This window comes from Zootoca vivipara, chromosome 2 (genome assembly GCF_965207765.1).
Source record: "Zootoca vivipara chromosome 2, rZooViv2.hap1.1, whole genome shotgun sequence".
Taxonomy (NCBI): Eukaryota; Metazoa; Chordata; class Lepidosauria; order Squamata; family Lacertidae; genus Zootoca; species Zootoca vivipara.
The window spans coordinates 7180252-7202715 of record NC_142584.1 but is presented as its reverse complement, the minus strand read 5'-3'; the positions used below and the strand labels follow the sequence as shown (position 1 = coordinate 7202715).

At 44.9% G+C, this 22464-nt stretch overlaps 1 long non-coding RNA gene across 1 annotated transcript; it reads left to right on the top strand.

The window, feature by feature from the left end:
* Positions 1-17661: 17661 nt before the first annotated feature.
* Positions 17662-19971, top strand: LOC148686711 (uncharacterized). Its single transcript, XR_015947927.1, has 2 exons — positions 17662-18222; positions 19635-19971. It is a non-coding gene; the product is annotated as an uncharacterized LOC148686711 (long non-coding RNA).
* Positions 19972-22464: the final 2493 nt, after the last annotated feature.

Sequence of the window (22464 nt, the reverse complement as noted above, 5' to 3'; positions counted from 1 at the left end):
GGCTGCGTGCGTCCACGCAAAAGTCGCCCCCCATTGATGTGCGGAGCGGTCAATAACACAAGCCTAAAAGGTTTACAAAGTGAGAGCTGGACCATAAAGAAGGCTGATCGCCGAAGAATTGATGCTTTTGAATTATGGTGCTGGAGGAGGCTCTTGAGAGTCCCATGGACTGCAAGAAGATCAAACCTATCCATTCTGAAGGAAATCGGCCCTGAGTGCTCACTGGAAGGACAGATCCTGAAGCTGAGGCTCCAATACTTTGTCCACCACATGAGAAGAGAAGACTCCCTGGAAAAGACCCTGATGTTGGGAAAGATTGAGGGCACAAGGAGAAGGGGACGACAGAGGACGAGATGGTTGGACAGTGTTCTCGAAGCTACGAACATGAGTTTGACCAAACTGCGGGAGGCAGTGGAAGGCAGGAGTGCCTGGCGTGCTCTGGTCCATGGGGTCACGAAGAGTCAGACACGACTAAACGACTAAACAACAACAAAAGGTTTACAAGCAAAAATAAAAAAGGTGACTTAAAGTCAGCTACAAGCCACTTGCAAGTGACTAATAATTGCCTTGTGGGCTGCATGTGTGATAAGGATTTTCTAATATATAATTTTTATTGGTTTTTGCACATGTTTTCCAAACATAACATCCCATCTTATACAATATAACAAACCTTTGGCTATCACAGCCTAGGACTTCCGTCAACCTCGACTAATTGTTTACTAACTTTCTTCCTGATTTTGCATTTTATTTTATTAGTTATTGCTATAAAATCCAAATCCTAAATAAACTCCTTCTTAGTCCTTTTTCGCAATAATTCATATAGTTCTCCTTACAAAACTTCTTGCAGGAAGTGTGATAAGGATTTTCAACAAGTTTGGGTTGATGCTACAGAGCAAGTTAGAAAAAGGAGAACGAAAGAGCAGTTTGAGTGTGAGGCCCAAGAAGAGTCACTGCAGGATCCAAAACAGAAATTCAAAGTAGGTTTCTACTATGCCGTTGAAGGGAGAGTTCAACAACAAAAAGAAGGTAATTCCCTAACTGACTTCCTTGTATACAGTATCAACAACAACAGAAATACTTAAGGCTTGCAACAATTCGAATAAAAATCATTGGTGCACACTGGAAACAAAGATATTGCTGCCGAATATTTGTGGTGTGAACTTAGAGACACTTCAATTATCAGTGGCAAGTGGAGAACACAGTTTCTCAAAGCTCAAACATAAAAACCTGTGCTCAACAAATGTTGCAAAAATGACTAGTGGGCTTGGCAACTGTATCAACTGAACATGCCCAAATATCAGCAGTTGGCCTGAAGGAGCTAGTGGAAAAAATTTGCAAGGGAGAAGAAGGCATGCAAAGTGAGATTTTGATGTGCCTAAAATTGAATTTTTTTAATTTCAACATCACAATTCACAGGATTATTCAACATGATTTGTGTGCTAAAACATTTTCTTTTGTATTTTGAGAAAGATAGTCAAATATTGTTGTATAATGTATTATTGCAATTTAAAATAAATTTAGCAATTTCAAATTTGTGCTTTTCATCTGCTTTTGAAAAATAAAGGTAACAGGCTTTTTTGGTGTGTGTTACAGTCTCTCTCTGTGTGTGTGTGTGTGTGTGCAAGTAGTTAGCCTTGCTCAGGGTGCAAAATAGCCTGACACTGGCACTGGAGGCAGCCTTGCATAAAACACAGTCATTATAGTGCTTCAAATCGAATGTTACTACAGCATGAATTGCTGTGGCCAGGTCTGTATTCTCCAGGAAGAGGCTGCAAGCATGCCAGCCTAAACCTGCAAAAAGCAGTCCCAGCCACTACTGCAACATGAACAGCCAGGAGCTGTTCATCCCAAACAGAGTTTAAAATATAACTCAGAAGGACTGAGCTCTCACCTGTCTCTCCGTGTCATCTGAATGAAGCTTTGTTGTGTGCGCACACAGGTTAACCCCTATGGCTCGTCACTTCCTCCAGGCATCAGTGCAGGAGTGGGATGGATGGCCAGAAGGGGATATTTTGGGATTTTGGGAAACACATGAGTGCCACTGAAAACAGGATCACCACATCTCATCCTGTCTTCTCCCCCACCAATGTGTAGCAAAATCTCCATCTTGGCTATCTCTTAGTACAGACCACATCACTGAGCCTGCGCTTCCATAGACACTCCCTGCAGCAACAGCAGTAGGTATGCTCTCTGCCTAGGATAAAAAAAAAAAAATTATTCTCTTGTTGATTGTGCAGTATTAAATGTGCGTTCTGTGGTTGACCTCCTTTGTAATGTTTTCTTTTGAAATCTTTAAGATAATATTTTAGTTTCCTGTTAATTAGGTTGCTTTGAATGTATACTTTATATTTGGCTGTCTTTGGCAATCTTTTATTCTGGATTGCATTTGCTGTTTTATTGTGTTGTAAACCCCTTTGAGATTTCCCCCTTAAAAATATAAAGTGGTATATAATTTACATGTATAATCATATTCATAATCATAATCATAATACAGTCATACCTCGGTTTAAGTATGCCTCAGTTTGAGTATTTTCAGTTTAAGTACTCTGAGGACCTGTCTGGAATGGATTAATCCACTTTTGATTACTTTCAATGGGAAAGTTCGCTTCAGGTTAAGTACACTTCAGGTTAAGTACAGACTTCCGGAACCAATTGTGTTTGTAAACCGAGGTACCACTGTATGTAATGGCGACATCATTGCATTTTCGAGTTTCTCTTTCATCACTTCCTTGGTTGCTGTGGAGGAGGTGGGGAAACTCAAACTGTGGTGATGTCATCATGTCACATGCCATATAATTCATTTTACTGGTGGCGCTGTGATCTAAACCACAGAGCCTAGGGCTTGCTGATCAGAAGGTCAGCGGTTCGAATCCCCGCAACGGGGTGACCTCCCATTGCTTGGTCCCTGCTCCTGCCAACCTACCGGTAGCAGTTCGAAGGCACGTCAAAGTGCAAATAGATAAATAGGTACCACTCTGGTGGGAAGGTAAACGGTGTTTCCGTGCGCTGCTCTGGTTCGCCATGCTGGCCACATGACTCGGAAAATGTACGCCGGCTCCCTCAGCCAGTAAAGCGAGATGAGCACTGCAACCCCAGAGTTGTTTGTGACTCGACCTATTGGTCAGGAGTCCCTTTACCTTTACCAGAAAAAGGCCGGGGGGGGGGGGGACTGCCACTTGTATCAGCAGACCCAAAGTTCATGTAATGCCTATTATCAACTGCTCTACGGCATTCCAATCTGGATTCACCCAGATAGTAGAGCAAGTGCAATCAGCCTTCCTCTACAAGATTTTCTCTGTTCCACGATGTGTCCCATATGCAGTTTTATGTTTAGAGGGAGCTCAACACAAGGTTGAATCTGTCACCTGGGTAAGATTTCTTATATTCTGGCTAAAAATCTGCCTCGACTCTGACAGAGACTCCTTCTTCCAGGCAATGCTTTCGGACACCTTCCTCCCCCCAGGGCTGCAACACTTCAACAGGAAGGTACAGCAACTGGGCTTTCAGTGGAATTTTTCCGCTCAATGTCCTTACAATCTGCCAAAGCCACAGTCATGAGTAGGTTGTGGGACATTGAGCGCCAAGAACTTATAGCGGCAGCAGGCAAAACATGTTCCCCCCTTCTTTTCCACCTCCCGTGGGCACATGAAACAAAACCTAATTATCTCGACTTTCTACTGAACCCTCAAGAAAGAAGGGCATTTTCGTTGGCCAGGTTCAACGCAAACCCATCGAACCTCCTGTGGGGAAGGTTCTCGGGCAGGGCAGAGGGTGAGAGGATCTGTCCGTGTCATGACCCCCAGGTGGAAAGCCTTCTACATATGGTTCTTCATTGTAAACTTTACAACAACCTTCGTCAACAATTCCTGGACCGGCTCTGCATTCCCAGAAGGAGACCAGAGTGGGAAATTTTACAATTCCTATTGTTGGGGAAGGACCAGGTGCTCACCAAGACGGTGGCTCATTATCTTCATTTGCTATTTTCTCGTCGTTATATTCTCCAGTCGTCTGAATTATTGGAGGCCCCAGTGTCGTGAGGGCGGATGGCGGAGTACACCCTTCTCTCTCTTAACACAGCGTTCACCACAGTGATAGTTTTAATCTGTTATTATTTAGTTTGCATGTTTTTTTGTTGCCAATAAAGGTTGATTATTATTATTATTATTATTGGCCTTTGTCCCATTGAATTAAGGGTGACTTGCTTCTAACTCATAATGAATGGGATCAAGCGTTGCTTCTTTTAAATCTGTTTGACTTTATTTTCTTAAACTAATCAAGCATCCAACCTGCATTGCTCATAGGCAATCAAACATGACTAATGAATCACCGTCTTCCCTACCCCCACTATGTCTCTCTCGGAAGAATCCTTTATTGAATCTGGCCAAACCTCAAAACCTCTGCACTCTGCCGGTTTCACATGATGTAACTGAACTTGGGATTCATCTTGCCAACATTACATCACCTTGTTTGCTAACGATATACTTTACTGTGGCTTTTTCCCCCTGCCATGGTCTTACAGGTTATAGCAGATACTATGAACAGTTGCTTTACTTTACAGTGGATAGGTCTCTGAGAAGTGTCTGGTTTATGAGAATACATAGATGTTTATGAGGCTCTGGGTTGCAACTGCTTGCAGATCATGTGTTTCAAGGTACCCATCTTGAAACTTGCTGCACACAGACCAAAAATATGAGCTCATAATTTGTGCATTGCAGTGATCCAACAAGCCTTGTTCAGATGTTATGCCGGAACATTAAATAAAATCCATGCATACTCCCATTCCTCTAATATCCCATTCACTAACCACTCTGACCACTACTTTCTTATGTTCAACCATTTCTAAAGGGGATTCCTTCCCATGTTAGCTTGAACACAAATAGAAGCCTTTATCAAGGGCCCAATTTTTGTGAAAGGCTCTGATTACATTCAAGTGAATACAGGTAGACAGGCTCCTTCAGAGGGTCTTGCCAGTACATATAGAACTGTTTGGGGTGGGGCTATCCCCATACCCCCTACACGTAGCTGTCAACTCTACTGTTTTTCGTGGGAAACCCCCCCCCTATTTAAACCCATTTCCTGCTGTTATCCCGAATTGCAAAATATCCCGTAAATCCCCCGGATTAATAAGAAAGCAGCTCCTGCCAGTTAGGGAGGCTCCTCAGCTGCATAAATGTCCCGGCTCCCGGCTGGCTGCTCGCTTACTTGGCTTGCCAAGTGCTGCCAGAAATTGCCTCTGCGCATGCCCGGGCATGCACAGAAGCAATTTCTGGTGCCCAGACATGCGGACAAGGGCAGCCCAGCACCAGAAGTCACTTCTGCGCATGTCTGGACATGTGCAGAACCGATTTCCGGTGCCGCTCTGCCCATGTGTGGGCACCGGAAATCGGGCAGAGCCGGCACTGGAAGTCACTTCTGTGCATGTCTGGACATGCGCAGAAACAACATCCGGTGCCGCGCCACTGCTGATCGCTTATTTTCCAATCCAGAAGTTGAGAGCTATGCCCCTACATGTGTGGATAAGGGCCACAGTGGAACTGAAAAGTCTCGATTTCTATTAATGGAGAGCACCCACGTGATGTGATGAGCATCTGACTTCTTTTGTGGGTCCTTTGAATTTACTTGCTATGCTTTAATTCACACAAGGTTTTCACATTGTGGTTGGTTATCATGCGATGTCAATAGAGCCTAAGGCAGAGGGACATCTCCCTAATCAGCAATGCTAGAAGTATTGTTATACTTGTATATAATGCATTCTGTTGATTTTGTATTACTAAGATGTAGGCACTGGGTGATATGTTCTGGTACCCCTTTCATCTTCCCCGTCCATCAATTGAAAACTAAAGCTGCATCTGAGATGCTGCGTTTACAAAGAATGGCACATTTCCACTTCTGCATCATTGACACTCCTTGGGCTGTTTTACTGGCCTCTCAGCTACCTAGCACATAGCTGGGTGAAACATTATTGGCAAGAATGAGGTTGTGGTTTTATGTTTGTGAAGTATAATGCTGTTGATACAGTGGTAGACACAACTACTCTGTTCTGAATGGAACATCATTCAGGGGCCACTGAAGAATCATGGGCCCAGGTGGCCACTTGCATCTTAAAACTCCAATTTATTTTAAATTAATACATTAATAGTTGAAACCTACGCATGGCTACTCATAGGTAAGCACCATTGTTCAGCTAACTATGTATAGGAGTGCCAGCTTTCGAGTTCTCCTGAACTCTTCATCAGGCAAGATGTTGGCACAAGATGTTTCACTTCACCCCCTGCTTTGTGTGACTTCTTGCATGATGAAGATTTCTGGAGAACTTGAAAGCTTGCTACACTTTTCTGATGTTTTGGTTGGTCCACCCTGGAGATTTTGGAGTATTGATGTATTATTATTTATTTAGAGCAGTTGTACCCTGCTCTTCAGCTGAAGAGGCTCCCAGAGTGGTTTACATGAAATCAAAACAAGGCACTCCCTACCTGCAGGCTTATACTCAAATAAATAATAATAATAAAATACAACACTTAAGGGAAAGGAGACAAGGAAGGAAGGCGAAAATAAACTCAGAACTCAGAAACCAATTTCTAGACAGTTGTTCTTAAATTGATTCCTGCATCGCAGGGGGTTGGACTAGATGGCCCTTGCGTTCCCTTCTAACTCCACAATTCTTTGATCAGCTGGCACAGTTCAGAGGCAGGATGTCCCTGATGGAGCTGGTCCTCCAGCAAAGCGGAGGCAATGAACCCTGCTTCCTATCTCTCCCACCAAGGCAGCCTGATGAAATGGTAAACTGGTGACTACTTTTCCATGACTAAAGGGACTTACATTGGTTTCTTCTCGCATTGCTGGTGGGAGGGAGGAGACTTCCAGATTACCTACGTGGACCAGAATGTGAGACTATTATCAGGGTGATGTAATTGTCAGAAAGTTGGACGTAGGCTGAGGAGAGCTCAGTTTAAATCCCCACCAAGCCCTGAAGTGTGATTTCAGAACAGCTCCTCTCTTGTTGTGAGAATAAAGCGGGACAACCCACTTTACCAGAACAAGCAGCCATTTGAAAGCCAGTGTAGTGCACTTGTTACAGCAGGCATAAGCAACCTTTGGCCCTCCAGATGTTTTGGACTACAATTCCCATCATTCCTGACCACTGGTCCTGTTAGCTAGGGATCATGGGAGTTGTAGGCCAAAACATCTAGAGCAGGGGTGGCCACCTCCCAAGAGACTCTGATCTACTCACAGAGTTAAAAACTGGGAGTGATCTACCCCCTTTTGGGGGGTTTCAGGTCAAAGCTGTTGAGTTTTTTTTTAAGGAAGGGAAGCCCTGTTTTCTTGGGGTTTAGGTCAAACTTGTTGAGCTTCTTTTAGGAGGGAGGGAGGCCCATTTTTGTTTAGGGCTTCAGGTCATACTTCAGCTTTTTTTTAGGGAGGAGGATAATTTTGGGTGAGCTTTTTTTAGGGGTGCCAGTGATCTAGCAGTGATCTACCACAGACATCCAGTGATCTACTGGTAGATCACAATCTACCTGTTGGACGTGCCTGATCTAGAGGGCCAAAGGTTGCCTATGCCTGTGTTAGAGTGTTGGAATCCAACCAGGGAGGCTTGGATTCATATTCCCATTCAGCCATCAGGTTTTCTTGTGCCAGTCACCAGTCACAGAGTCATTGTGAGGATTTACGACTGGAGCCATGTGTGCTGCCCTGAAGCTTTTGAAAGAAGGGTTGAATGAAAACTACCGTAGATGGAAAGTGAATGCCATGCTCCTTTCCTGAGCTCATTGGAGAAAGAATGGGAGATCTAGAGTGCTGTGCTTGCTTCCCAGCTTACCACTGCCAAGCTCATTCAATAAAAAATAAAATAAAATAAGCCCTCTCAAATTGCCTCCCACTCTAAGATTCTGGATGCATTGTCTGGTGAGCTGAATCACAATGACTTCCTGCAGTGGTACAATTCACTGCAGCCACATCTGGTGCCACCTGCTGTCCAACTCTGTCACAGGCACCAGGCTGTGTTTGGTTCACGATTAGCACATTGACGTACTGCAGTCTCTTTACAGCCATTGCTCAGAGTCAAGAAGAAGCAGAACCACCACTCCAAATGGAGCTGAACAGGAGTCATTTGTCCAGTTACAAATGTACACATGAGCCGAAATAAATTGGGTCTAGGGTGATATGAGCAAAATCCTAGGGTGAAAAAATACATGGCGCACATCTAGCAATTCAAATAGTGTTTCATACTTTGTTCTGTTCAGACAAATCACACTTCCTCAAATCATTTTGAATAGGGTGGGGGCAAGGATGAGAGAAAACAATACAGTATAGGGAAATGAATACTGTTATAGGGTTGAAGACTATTATAGGGGTGGACAGCCTATAGGGGAGCACAACCTCTAGGGCAGTTTTGCTGACTGCAGTGTTCAGTATTCCCCAGGATTGAGGAGTTCTGACTCAATGCTGTTTTGTGAAATATGGGATAAAATGAATTTTCAGGTTCCAGAGGGAGGGAGGGGTCACATCTATCAGGAGTATGGGCAGTAGTCAGGCTCTGGGGCCTGTAGTGCTTTGCAGGACTGGGGCCTGCCTCAGCTTGTGCTGGAGAAGCAAGGAGTGGCCACTCAGGTGAGGCCACTTGATACTTCACTGCACCTGGTGGCAGGAGCTGGGAGGGATAAAAGCCCAGCATTTCCCTTCAGCTCTTTGCCACAGCAATGCTATCCCTGCCTGGTTGCCTCTGGCCTCTTGCTCCTTGGACCCTTGCCTTGCCGACGCCTTGCTCCTCGATCCTTGGACCTTCACCTTGCCGACACCTTGCTCCTCGACCCTTGGACCTTCGCCTTGCCGACGCCTTGCTCCTTGACTCCTGGACCTTCGCCTCTGCCTTGCTCCTTGATCCTGCAACTGCCTGCTTCTGGACCCCCAGCCCTGCACCTGTTCCTGCTTCTACACCACCATCTTGCCTCTGGTCCTGATGTCCTCAGCCAGGGCTTCAACCGCCCGCCGACCGGACTGTGACATCATCATCATCATCATCATTTATTAAATATACAGTACCACCCTTTGTTGAGACATTCACCGAAACTGGGAAGCCAACAGCCCCCCCTTCTTCTCTCCCTCCAGGAGCCGGTTCAAATGGAACACGACCCAGGGACCGCAGTAGCCTGGGCACGTAATTAGCAGAGCTTATCCACGCAGGGTTAGCAGGGTTAGCGGAGAAGACGAAGCAGATGAGAGGCATCTTGTATTTCCATAAGCAGTTTTATTTACAGCATCTTAGAACACTTGGAAGAGAGAGAGAGAGCAGTGCTTCTCCTCCTATACTCCTCCTCAACTAACTCAGCAACTACAGCTCAAAACGGAAATGCCTAGACATGTGACACACTATCTCAGCAACATGTCTAACCCTTAAGGTATAATGCTTAAGGTGGAACTGAATTTACCAACACCCTTCACCCAAAGATCACAGGGCAGTTTCCAGCATAAAAAGACAAAATGCACAAATGCATTTCTGCCATAAATAATGCATTTTTGTATGCATTTTTTTTAAAAAAAATGGAACCTGCATCGCAAAGTTTGTGGAGCCATATAATCAAACTATTAGCTGTGTTCTGATCCATGTGTAAGCCCAGCAACTGTGAACTGGGTTGCTTTAGAATGCAGACTGAACGCAGTTCTGCTCCATCCCTGCCCTGATTCCATCTCCTTGCCAAAACTCGCCCTGCCATCTTTTCTCAGAAGGAGCCAGACCCTTTTCCCAGTCCATTTCATCCAATTATTTATTTTCACACACACCACACCCTGAGTCTAGTAGGCACTGATAACCTTCTCCTCCAAGTGTTTACACTGGTGTGTTCACATCAGCAGGAATTTCCAGCAAACATGCAAGCCTCAACGGGGATGGTCCTACCTATCCCTTATCTGCACCAGTTCTGCCCCCCCCTTTCAGTCCCTGGCAGACCACCCATTCAAGGAGCAGCCTTCTCCACCTCATTCCTTCTAATTACTGCTATAATTGTTCTTTAGATAGTATGGGAGGAACTGATGACACATGCAGAAGTATGGATGTGGCTAAAGGAGAGTCATTTCCTTGGCTGGGAGCTAGGAGAGGATCAGGGCAGATTGAGGATGCAGGTAATCTGTTGTGAATGATGTGTGTGAAAGACAGTTTATTGCTACACACCAGGACTAAACAGTTTGTGGCTCAAGAAGACCAGCACCGTCCACCAGCCATGTATCGTGCCATGCTGAGCATTTGACAACTTTCCTGTTTCGTGATCCCAGGCAGGCAGCAAACCAGGAGGTTTAAAAAGCCCCCGTTGTGCTGCTAAATAGGACATGTGGGCATGTTTGGCTTGATGGTTCATGAGTTAAACAGCAATAAGTAAAAGGTAAAGGTAAAGGGACCCCTGACCATTAGGTCCAGTCGTGACTGACTCTGGGGTTGCGCGCTCATCTCGCATTATTGGCCAAGGGAGCTGGCGTACAGCTTCCAGGTCATGTGGCCAGCATGACAAAGCCACTTCTGGCAAACCAGAGCAGCACACGGAAACGCCGTTTACCTTCCCGCTGTAGCAGTTCCTATTTATCTACTTGCATTTTGACGTGCTTTTGAAGTGCTAGGTTGGCAGGAGCTGGGACCGAGCAACGGGAGCTCACCCCGTCACAGGGATTCGAACCGCTGACCTTCTGATCATCAAGCCCTAGTCTCCGTGGTTTAACCCACAGTGTCACCTGGGTCCAAACAGCAATAAAAAAGAGGCCCAAATCAGAGTTGTGTTTATTACGGTATCTGTCAAGTTAACATTTGAAAAAGGCTTAAGAGGCTGAGATCTTCAAAAGGGAAAATGTTTTCAGGGCAAACTATCTCCTTAAAATGAATGACAGTTTGGTTGAGAGGGCACTCTTGCTTAAAATGAATTCACAAGCTACATTCCTAGGGAAAAGAGAGAATGGAGACTTACTTAGAATAAGTAAATATATATCTTGGTATCAAGGCAGTGCAGAGAATGGCAGGATTTCCAGTACACACAGTTCCCACTTACCAAACACAATTTGTTTCCTATAAATTGTTCATTAGATGAGTGTTCGTATAATGAGTTGACTATTTCCATTGATTCCTACTGAAATTTTTCTAATGCATTCCTGACCAAGGAATTTTGACACTCCCCAAGCCATCACACATCATCTGATTTGTCTGATCATTTCCGCTCCCTCCCTCTGTTCCTCAGCCAAAGGCAAACAAGGGAGTAATAAATGCTCCCTGATTGGGTATCTGAAACTGTGCTGTGTATAGTGAGGTTTGGGTACTAATTCCTCGTGTTCGGATAAATGAATTTTTGCAAAGCGAATGTTCGTAAAGTGGGACCTGTGTGTAGTTTAGTAAGAAAACAGTAGAAAGGGTCTCAAAAGCAATGCCAATTCTTGCATTATCCAGAGACATATCAAGTACTCAAAACATTCCCTGATAAAACTAGTGAATTTTTGTAAGCCAGGGGAAAATAACATTGGCAGACCTAGCCCCCTTTTTGTATCACCATTTTTCACCTAAAAAGCATTTTAGAGGCAAATCAGAGATTTCTCCTTATGCAATACATCTGAGAACATCTAAATGAAGCAAAAAAAAAAGTTTTGTGAAAGTTCTGCAGTAATAAAAGTCCCGCAAAATTCAAAAAGTCATTGATAGGTTAATACCTTTGAGGATTTTAGCAAGAATTTTGCTTCATCACTGTCTGTATGTGCGAATGGATGTGTTCATCACCCGTTTATAACCACAGAAAAGCCTTCATAATATTATCTAATCCATTTCAATTCATTTCCATAATCTGATTCATAATCTTTATACAGTTTTCAAGCCCTGGGGCCAAATTAATTCTTGGCTAGCAATTTATGCCTTGAGCAACTGTGCAGAATACAAAGGCCTGCCTGCTGACTCTCAAGGACGCCATTTCAGATTTCAAAGAAGGGGTTGAGAAGGAAAACACTTCCAATAGAGAAAGGTTTCTAAGCCTACAATTGAATATATTCCAGATTAAAAGGAAGAAAGGAAGGAACAGTATATTTTTAAGAACACTTGTTACTTTTTAATACCTTCGAATAATACAGTATAGCAATGATAGCAACATCCCTAACTATGCTACAAGAACCCTGGGAATCATGGTTCCCTCTGTATAATTATCTCAAACAGACAGATGCTTCCAGACCGTTGTGGATTTTCAAGTAGGATTCAATCAAATACTGACATATTCAAGCTGAACAATGAAGGGTGATTTGAAACCCTTGAACAACAAGCCCACCCAACCACCTACACCCCAAAACAGGAGGATTTGCAATAAGGAAAGTGGTGGGAATGCACTGGGAAGTGTGGAATAACATTTGCTTGACTCATCTAAACTCCCCATATACAAATCACAGTAAATGCTCAATGTGTAGTCGATGTTCTCTAAGATTCCCACAACCTTTCTGCAAAGAAATTGGGACGATTGCCTAGTTAACAAGTTGCCTGGATTCTAAAAGCTATCAGAAAATCCTTTGTAACCTGACATTATTTCCTTGTGGATTCCTATAGGTCAGGGGTCAGCAAACTTTTTCAGCAGGGGGCCGGTCCACTGGAAAAAAAATATGAATGAATTCCTATGCCCCACAAATAACCCAGAGATGCATTTTAAATAAAAGGGCGCATTCTACTCATGTAAAAACATGCTGATTCCCAGAACGTCTGCGGGCTGGATTTAGAAGGTGATTGGGCTGCATCCGGCCCCCAGGCCTTAGTTTGGGGACCCCTGTTATAGGTTTTTGTGGGGAACCAGGACAAATAAAAGGCCTTGGTGGCAGTTTACATTTGTAGTGTCAATGCCACTTTAACATGAAGATTAGAACCAGCCAATTTTCACTACCAGAAGGGAAGCGATGTGGTGTGTATTTCTATGATGGAGGGGTGTGGCTGGACTTTAAACTCCCACCCCACAATGCAGCCTCTGAGGTTCCAGTTTGAAATAGGAGACAACAAAGCAAAAGAAGGGCTTTTAAAAATGTCTTCCTGTGTTTATTTCTTGCTGAAAAACCAGCTTTTTTACCAATGTGGGGAAAATATAGAAGTATCCATATCTCTTTCCTAGTAAGGGGGAAAGCAGCTGGGTGTGTGTGCTTTCTCACGGGAAACACATTGCAAAGGGAAAAACATTGGAAAGTCTTCCACTATGCTGGTCTTCTACTTCTGACTACAGCCTTATCACTTCCACTTAATTTTGTTGTTGTTGTTTAGTCGTTTAGTCGTGTCTGACTCTTCGTGACCCCATGGACCAGAGCACGCCAGGCACTCCTGTCTTCCACTGCCTCCCGCAGTTTGGTCAAACTGATGTTCGTAGCTTCGAGAACACTGTCCAACCATCTCGTCCTCTGTAATCCCCTTCTCCTAGTGCCCTCAATCTTTCCCAACATCAGGGTCTTTTGCAGGGAGTCTTCTCATGAGGTGGCCAAAGTATTGGAGCCTCAGCTTCAGGATGTGTCCTTCCAGTGAGCACTCAGGGCTGATTTCCTTCAGAATGGATAGGTTTGATCTTCTTGCAGTCCATGGGACTCTCAAGAGTCTCCTCCAGCACCATAATTCAAAAGAATTAATTCTTCAGCGATCAGCCTTCTTTATGGTCCAGCTCTCACTTCCATACATCACTATTGGGAAAACCATAGCTTTAACTATATGGACCTTTGTCGGCAAGGTGATGTCTCTGCTTTAAGACTTAATTTAGGCATGTCCAAAGTCCATATCAGGGGGGGGGTGTCTAATCCGGCTCGACAGTCGATTTAATTCAGCCTCTGTGGCAGTAAATGTCCTGGGGTAAAATCCTACAAAAAAAAACCCCTCAACAACTTTGGGGTAAACTTCAATCCTAAAAATAAAAAAGCTCAGCAACTCTGGTTGGCCCTCACACATGTTCAGATCATCAAATCTGGCACTCTTTGAAAAAGGTTTGGGCACCCCTGAGTCTTAATTCAAGGGGGGAATGTTTTCAAAGGAATCACAGAGCTACACCTGAACATATTGCTCTGACTTCAGCCTCAGCCATGGGTGAGTCCAGAGGAGTTTCACCATTGTGGGTCAACCACAAAGAACAGCTGAGTTCTCAACATGTACTTTCTCAGCTGACTGACTAGATCTTCATGGGAGATGGGGTCAGAGGAGCACATTGCCTCAAGCTAAATGTGAGCATCCAGTGATCTCTCCATTCTGCAACCTAAAGCTGACAACCAAGATAGGGAATGGATCAACCACCTGGTAGCTATCATATGTATTTGTTGGTGGGTTGAGTCCTCAGTTGTTTAGGCATGTCACAAGAGTCTTTATAACAAATTCACCATATTTGTAAGGTATGCAAGTAAATCAGTCCCATATGCATTTAAGTGAAGTCTGTCTTTTCAACAGAAGTGCTTTACTCATGCTTGTTTGCAGAGATACTACCAAGCATTCATCTCGCGTTATTGGCTGAGGGAGCCAGCATACAGCTTCCAGGTCATGTAGCCAGCATGACAAAGCCGCTTCTGGCGAACCAGAGCAGCACACGGAAACGCCGTTTACCCTCCCGCTGTAGCGGTACCTATTTATCTACTTGCACTTGACGTGCTTTCAAACTGCTAGGTTGGCAGGAGCTGGGACCGAGCAATGGGACCTCCCCCCGTTGCAGGGATTTGAACCGCCGACCTTCTGATCAGCAAGCCCTAGGCTCTGTGGTTTAACCCACAGCGCCACCTGCGTCCCTATCACATTCAAACTGTTAGGTTGGCAGGAGCTGGGACAGAGCAAAGGGAGCTCACCCTGTTGTGGGGACTTGAACTGCCGACTTTCCGATCGGCAAGCCCAAGAGGCTCAGTGGTTTAGACCACAGTGCCACCCACACCCTTGCCTACCTAACACAGACTGTAAACCTATTTGGGGCAAGTAAATCTATCCTGAACTCTTGGGAAAGATGTTGGGGCTTTTACCCAAAGAGAATGACTGGGATGGCACATACCCTTGCTTGCAATCGTGCACATAAATTACATATACAGTGGTGCCTCGCTAGACGAATTTAATTCGTTCCACGGGTCTATTCTTATAACGAAAAATTCGTCTAGCGAATCCCATAGGAATGCATTGAATTTTTTTGTTTTTTGTTTTTTGTTTTTTTTTTGCCCACAGGAACGCAGTAATTGAATTTCAATGCATTCCTATGGGAAACCGCGATTCGCTAGACAAATTTTTCATAAAATGAATTTGTCTAGCGAGGCAACCTCCGCTAGAAAAATCCTTTCTTTAAGCGAAAATTTCGTCTTACAGGGCGTTCGTTAAGCGAGGCACCACTGTATGCTAACTCCATAATTGCCAAGGATTGCAATTTACATATACAGGTTTGGCAAGGTTGAGGTTGTGATGTATGCAACATTAAATGATGGAATTCATAATTGCCAGAAGATGTTATTGTTTTGCAATCTTATTTCTCAGAGCGAGGGAATTATTGAAGCGTGAGTTTCCTTTTTAGAAAAACAAAGCAAGCTTCTTTTGTAGAAAAACACCACTAGAGATTTCTGGCATTTTTATAGTCAAGTAGGAAATATGTACACTAGTGTACACATACACCATAAAATAAAATTAAAAAATTCCTTCCAGCAGCACACTTCTTCAGATGGTATGTTTGATGTTGTTGGGGCCAGTGATGTAGTCATTAACAGTCGTTAATGCCAATTGCAGTCATTAACAGTTGTTAACAGTCATCAACAGGTTTACCACTCCTATCAGCCCATCACCCATTCCCATCACCCCCCTCTCCCTGAATATACATAAGGGTCTGGTGACTTCTGTTTCAGTGTATCTGAAGAAGTGTGCATGCACACGAAAGCTCATACCAAAATAAAAACTTAGTTGGTCTTTAAGGTGCTGCTGGAAGGAATTTTTTTATTTTGTTTCAACTATGTCAGACCAACACGGCTACCTACCTGTAACAAACTGCAACAGCAAAATTAAACAAAAAAAAATAGCCATACACGAGTTAAGATAAATAAATAAAGCACCGACTTAAACTGTCTGGGCAAAGGAAACATATTTTACTTAGTACTAAATAAGAATGGCATCAGGTCTGTGAAGGGAATCTCACAAATGAAGCAGGACAGCTGAGAAGGCCTCATCTCCCCTTACCACTTGCCTAGTGCCAGACAGCAAGGGTCCCAATGACCAGACAGGATTATGATGGAGCAAACAGCCATGTAGATACCTTGCTCCCAAGCCACATTCTCCTTGTTGATAAGGCGCATGGAGAAGCCATTTTCAATGGAGCCCAGTGACAGAAGCACACTGTTGTATTGGGGCAGCACTGGGTGTTGAAATTTTGCACCCCTGTGCCCTTCCAATGCTACGCCACTGCTTATAGGACTTAATTCCTTTGCAGTAAACAAGAGCACTAGAGACTTATGGTGCCTTTGTAATATCTGCGGAAAGCTGATCAATCAAAAATGCTTATGTTATAACTTTTTTTTGAAGGGTGCATGCATTTTTTAAGGGAGTATGTGTTTTTAAAAGGCATGGGCATGGTCCCACCTTGCTCTATTGAAGAGCCTCCTTTGCTTATGCGTAAGCAAGCAGAGTATTTTGGGAGCATATTATTTTCAAAAAGCACCAGCGTGAGCTCTGCAGACCTCACCCTTGGATTGTTTCATGTTGAACTAGCCTGAGCTGAACTCCCAGCTCTCTTGTCTGACTTATTGTCTATGTAAATTTAAGCTGCTTCCAGCTGTCTCACTGGGTCCTCTCTAATATCTGACACAGGCCCGGCTCTAGGGGTAGTCTTGGTGGTGCGGGGTGCCAGGGTGCCGGGCCGGCAGGAGGGCGCTGCGCGGCAAAGCCGTGCGGAAGCCATGCTGCGTGCTGCGCCCGCCCACCAGGGCGGGGGCGCCGGAGCAATCTCTGCGCCAGGGCGCCCGACCGCCTTGAGACAGCCCTGATCTGATGGGCATGTTATTACAAAGGCTGGAGAGAAAGTGGAAGGACCATTATGCTCCCATTGTTTACCATCAGCTGCAAGGTTTTGCAATAACGTTGTTGTTGTTGTTTAGTCGTTTAGTTGTGTCCGACTCTTCGTGACCCCATGGACCATAGCACGCCAGGCACTTCTGTCTTCCACTGCCTCCTGCAGTTTGGTCAGACTCATGTTGGTATCTTCAAGAACACTGTCCAACCATCTCGTCCTCTGTCGTCCCCTCCTCCTTGTGCCCTCCATCAGGGTCTTTTCCAGGGAGCCTTCTCTTCTCATAAGGTGGCCAAAGTATTGGAACCACCTTGTGATAAGCTAATTCACAATAATCTGGAAAAACCAAACCCATAAACAGTGTATTTGTGACAAGGCTTACTCCCAATGAGATGACGAGATCATAGAATTGTAGAGATGGAAGGAACCATAAGGATCATCTAGTCCAACCTCCTGCAATGCAGGAATCTTCTTGTCTGACATGGGGCTCGAACCCATGACCCTAGGATTAAGAGTCTCATGCTCTACCGAGGGTTTTGCCACCTCAACTACTGCTACAGAAGCCTAAGAGGAGGCTGATTATGTAAATAAAGAAGTGTGCATGCACACGAAAGCTCATACCAAAATAAAAACTTAGTTGGTCTTTAAGGTGCTACTGAAGGATTTTTTTTTTTTAATGTAAATAAAGAACACTTCTGTTCTTATTCTACAGTAAAGGGAAACAACTGATCCCAGGTCAAACAAGTGGAGCTGTAAACAGAGACCAGATCTTCTGGTTTATTGCATTCCAGAGCCTCTCCCTCTGTACCACACACTGTGTTTGTTATGTCCCTACAATACCTGGGAAAACATTCTGCGATCCAAACGCCCCTGCATCCACCCATTTGCACAGGAAAAATCCGCAGTGGGAACTTGCAGCACCCAAATGGCTGTGCTTCCAACTCCAAGGAAAATATAACAAGCACACTCCTATAAAATTAAAATGAACACTGGGTCAATAAGAACAACACGGGGGCAGGGTATGGCACAGACCTGGGTGCAGCATTCCCACATTCGGAGTTTACTTTGGAGGAAAGGGTAGTGCAATCTTCTGGCATTTCTCTAATTGGGTATTTACAGATCAAGAAGATATTTAAAGGAGTGCTGGGGCGAGCTCCACAAAGGCAACACCATCACCAGGGGTCCTCTTGGTCCTTGAAAAGCAAAAATACTGGCTAGAGTGCACAGGAGAGAGATTCCTGGGGTGAGTGCATTGTGTTCTGTTTCCTTATTCTGTCAAAGTGATAACCAACAAAGGAGTGGTTGCCTAGAGTTCTGGCTCAAAATCCCTTGATCCCTCCTGCCTTGGAGTTGTACTCAGCGCTAATCCTACTCAGGGTAGACCTGGTCAAGTTAATAGACATGGCTAACTTGGGTCCATTAATTTCAATAGGTCTACTCTCAACAGAATTTAATAGGCTGCAACCCTCAATGTTTTTGCAAACAGAAAAGGATTGTGGAGAAAACAAGGAGATGGAAAAGTGTGGGGAAACACATTGTTCCTGTCTGTATATTCTACTGAACTGACATGAGAGATAAAGGGATTCCCTGTTTCATTCCTTTATTATTCTCTGGGTTTGCTCTGCCCCACAATTCTTGCCTCTAATTAGGAGACTTTCTGAAATTAATTCTGGCATGGCAGCACACACACTTAGGGGTGGCTTTTGAACCTTAAGATCTGGATTTTCCACTATCCATGTTTTAGCTAAGCACATTAAAACTTGGCACGAAAACAAACCCTGATGCGTCAACATGCTTTGTGAAGTCCTTTGCTGATGCCATGTGCTCATGGGGGAACACTACTCTTCTTTTGATCTCTCAATGGTCTCTGAGACCATTTGCGATGGCAGGGGTGTTAACTTGATTAAAATATAGGGGGGCAGGTAAGCCCCACCATGCATAATCAGTCACATGATGTGGTGCATGCACACCATTTGAATGGCAATGGTTCTCAATGTTGGGGGGCAGCCCCCTCAAATATTTTATGGAGGTGGTGAAGGGAGTATGACCCTTAGGAGTTGGCTCCTGTGTGCCATGGTATTCTGCAGCACAGACTTGTTGAAATGGGCATTTGGGAGTACTGTTTTACAATGGCTCCAATCCTATTTCTGGGCTCAGTGTCAGAGAATAACATTGTGAGACTACCTTTTAGTCCCTTGGCAGTTATGCTGGCAAGGTGCTGGGCAGCAGGGTATTAACTTGTCCCCTAGCAAGCTCATTATCCAAGTGTGGATTCTTGTGTCACAAAATCCCACCATCCACTTCTGAGAGGGGAGATATCAGCCGGCTTGTGGGACCCCTAAGGTGTTTTAAACAGCTTTTTTATTATTAAACTATTTAGAAAAAACGCTACAGGCCAAAAACCCCCCCCCCAGGTCCAATAATAAAAAAAAGTTCAGTAGCACCTTAGAGACCAACTAAGTTTGTTCTTGGTATAAGCTTTCATGTGCATGCACACTTCTTCAGATACTGGACAATTTTTTATTTATTTTTTATTTATATATTTCGACTGCATCAGACCAACACAGCTACCTACCTGAATCTAGTCCAATAAGAATTAAGCATCTACACTTGACACACAATGCTGACTGTTTTTTTATTTATTTATTTACTTAGGGAGAGCAGGCAGAGAACAGATAACGAAGAGGAGGAGGATGCAATGGAGTATCCTAGAATTCTGATGAGGAGCACGTCATATTGCATCATTTTTGTAAGGGGGAAGGCTTATGAGGAAGGGGAGGAAGAGAGAGAAGTGGAAGCCCCCCATGCCGGAATTGAGGCGAACGGCTCCCCGTCGGAGCAGGGGGAGGCGCTTCGCAGTTCCCAGGCTGTTATGTTGGGCATGAAACAGAAAACAAGCATTGCGATATTCTGACTCAGACTGATGCAGACATGTTTTATGGACACTTTGCATTGCAAATAATATGCACCAATAAAAACACCTGAAAGACAAGCAGATGTGGAGGGTCGTTACTCAATAGTAGCCACAACAACCCCTGACAGTTTTGTTTCAGGTCCTATTTGTATTTTTAAAGATTCATTTGTCCTCTACAGGTAAATGAAAGACGTTGATACTAGAGCAGGGGTCCCCAAACTACGGCCCCCGGGCCGGATGCGGCCCAATCGGCCTTCCAATCCGGCCCGCGACGACCCCCGCCGCCCGCTGCCGCCGCCCGCTCTCACAGCGCGCGGCGCAGCGACGATCTAAAAAATCGGCAAAAAATCGCCGAAAATCCTTTGTGCGCATGCGTATGGGCCTCTCCCGACCCGGAAGAGGTCATTTCTGGTGCACTTCCGGGTCAGGGGAGGCCCATACGCATGCGCACAAGCGATTTTCGGCGATTTTTTTCCCGCCCGTGTGCGTGTGCGCATGCGCACGGGCGCGCACTCCCCCGCCCTCCGGCCCGCTGCGCGCGCACTCCCCTACCCTCCGGCCCACCGTGCGGTCGGCGCGGCGGGCACCGGCCTGCCGCGCGGTAAGTCTGGGGACCCCTGTACTAGAGACTAGTCATCTTGGACTTCCGGTCTACTGCCAGCGCTGATCGGCCAGTGTGATCAGCCACACTGATCGGCCACACTGAGAGCCAGTGTGGTGTAGTGGTTAAGAGCGGTAATCTGGGGAACCGGGTTCGTGTCTTCGCTCCTCCACATGCAGCTGCTGGGTGGCCTTGGGCTAGTCACACTTCTCTCTGAAGTCTCTCAGCCCCACTCACCTCACAGAGTGTTTGTTGTGGGGGAGGAGGAGAAAGGAGATTGTTAGCCGCTTTGAGACTCCTTCGGGTAGTGATAAAGCGGGATATCAAATCCAAACTCTTCTTCGAGCTCCGAAGTTCCTGGTGCTGTGAGGGAGGGGGAGAGCCACGAGAGCAACGCGTCCCCCCAAAAGAACCCCAGATTGAGCTTTCTGGGGACATGAGAGCTCGGCTGCGCCCTAAGGTGACTCCTCCGCTCACCAGTAAGCTCTCTTTGAGAGCCCCGAGTCAGAGCGGAGTTGCAGTCGCGGGTGCCATTTTCGAGCAAATCGCTACCCTCACAGAGCGAAGCTCCGAGCTGGCAGTGGAGAGCGGTGGATTATTTTTTTAAAAAGGATTCAGAATACATTGGACACCGTGAGTAACACAAAGAATTAAAAACCTTTTTTTTAATTGAAAGAATTGGCCACGGGAGGAGATTTAAAACAGGAAGTTGGTCTCCCCCATTGAGAGAACGGTGATGCAGTTAACTTGCCTGCAGCCAGAGAGTTTGACAGGACTTTGACAGCTTCCGAGGATTGGTTTTAAAACCTTCCCCCTGAGGCAGGGTAAAGGGGAGAAGGATTGATGACATTAAAATCCCTGTAAAATTTCTAATTTGGACTGGGGGAAGCCCCCCTGGAACTGGAGTCTGTTTACCTCTTTGAGGTAAGGAATCTGATTACCTCTTTGAGGCTGAGAACTGTTAACTTTGAAGAGAGAGCAAATATAAGGCTCTGTATAAGAAGTTTGATAATGCTCTTTTCAGAAATAGACACAAGATTTTTAAAATTATGAACAAGAATTAAAAATGAGAGTCGAGAACCAGATCAGACGTAAACTTTGTTTTTGAGGTTTGGAAATATGAACTGCACCACTTCCTGAAATTGCTATCTCTGCAGCTCCCATGGAATGTGAGATAAACAGGATGTCAGTAGACACAACATCATCTGGCTCTATAGACTCTGTGGATTATCAAAAACTCCTGGAACTGATTTTGGACGTGAGAGATGAACTGCGGCAGAACAATAGAGAGATTCGTAAAATAAGACAATCGAAGCAAGATGAACAAGCATCATCCGGGGGCATTGTAAATGACTTTGCAAAAGAGGAGGAAGACCTATCAGTCCTAGACAATATAACTGAACGTAAAAAAGAGGAGGAAGATGTACAGAATACTGTTCCCCCAGTGGGAGAGGGGGAACAAGACTTGTGTTTGATTTAAGGAGTCCTCAAAGAATAACCAGCATGGAATAACGTCCTCCCAGTGAGAGAGGGAGGGCAGGATCCATGCTGGGGCCTGAGCTTAACTGGGGGGAAAAATTGTGATAGGGCTGGAAAGTGGAAACATAGCTAGATGGTACTGTGCTACAGTTAGAAAATTGGGGGGTCAGCAGGGGACAAAGAAAGGAGAGTAGTGGACAGGTGGCGAAAGAGTGGGAATAGGGTGAGGAGTAACAATGGGTTATTTTCTGACTGATTAAGATGGTCCGAAACTGGAACGTTTTATGGAGCTGGTTGATACATCTGGGAGATTCGGAGTCCAGGGGAAAGGGGGGTAGAATTAGACAAATGTGGTTAAAGGTATGATAGAAGAAATGATATTTTAATGTATGGAAAAATTCCGGGGTAGAAAATGTGAGGCTAAAGGAAGAATAAGAGATGGATGGAAAATAAAGTTAGATTTGGATTAATTAATGAATTATAGTTTGAGG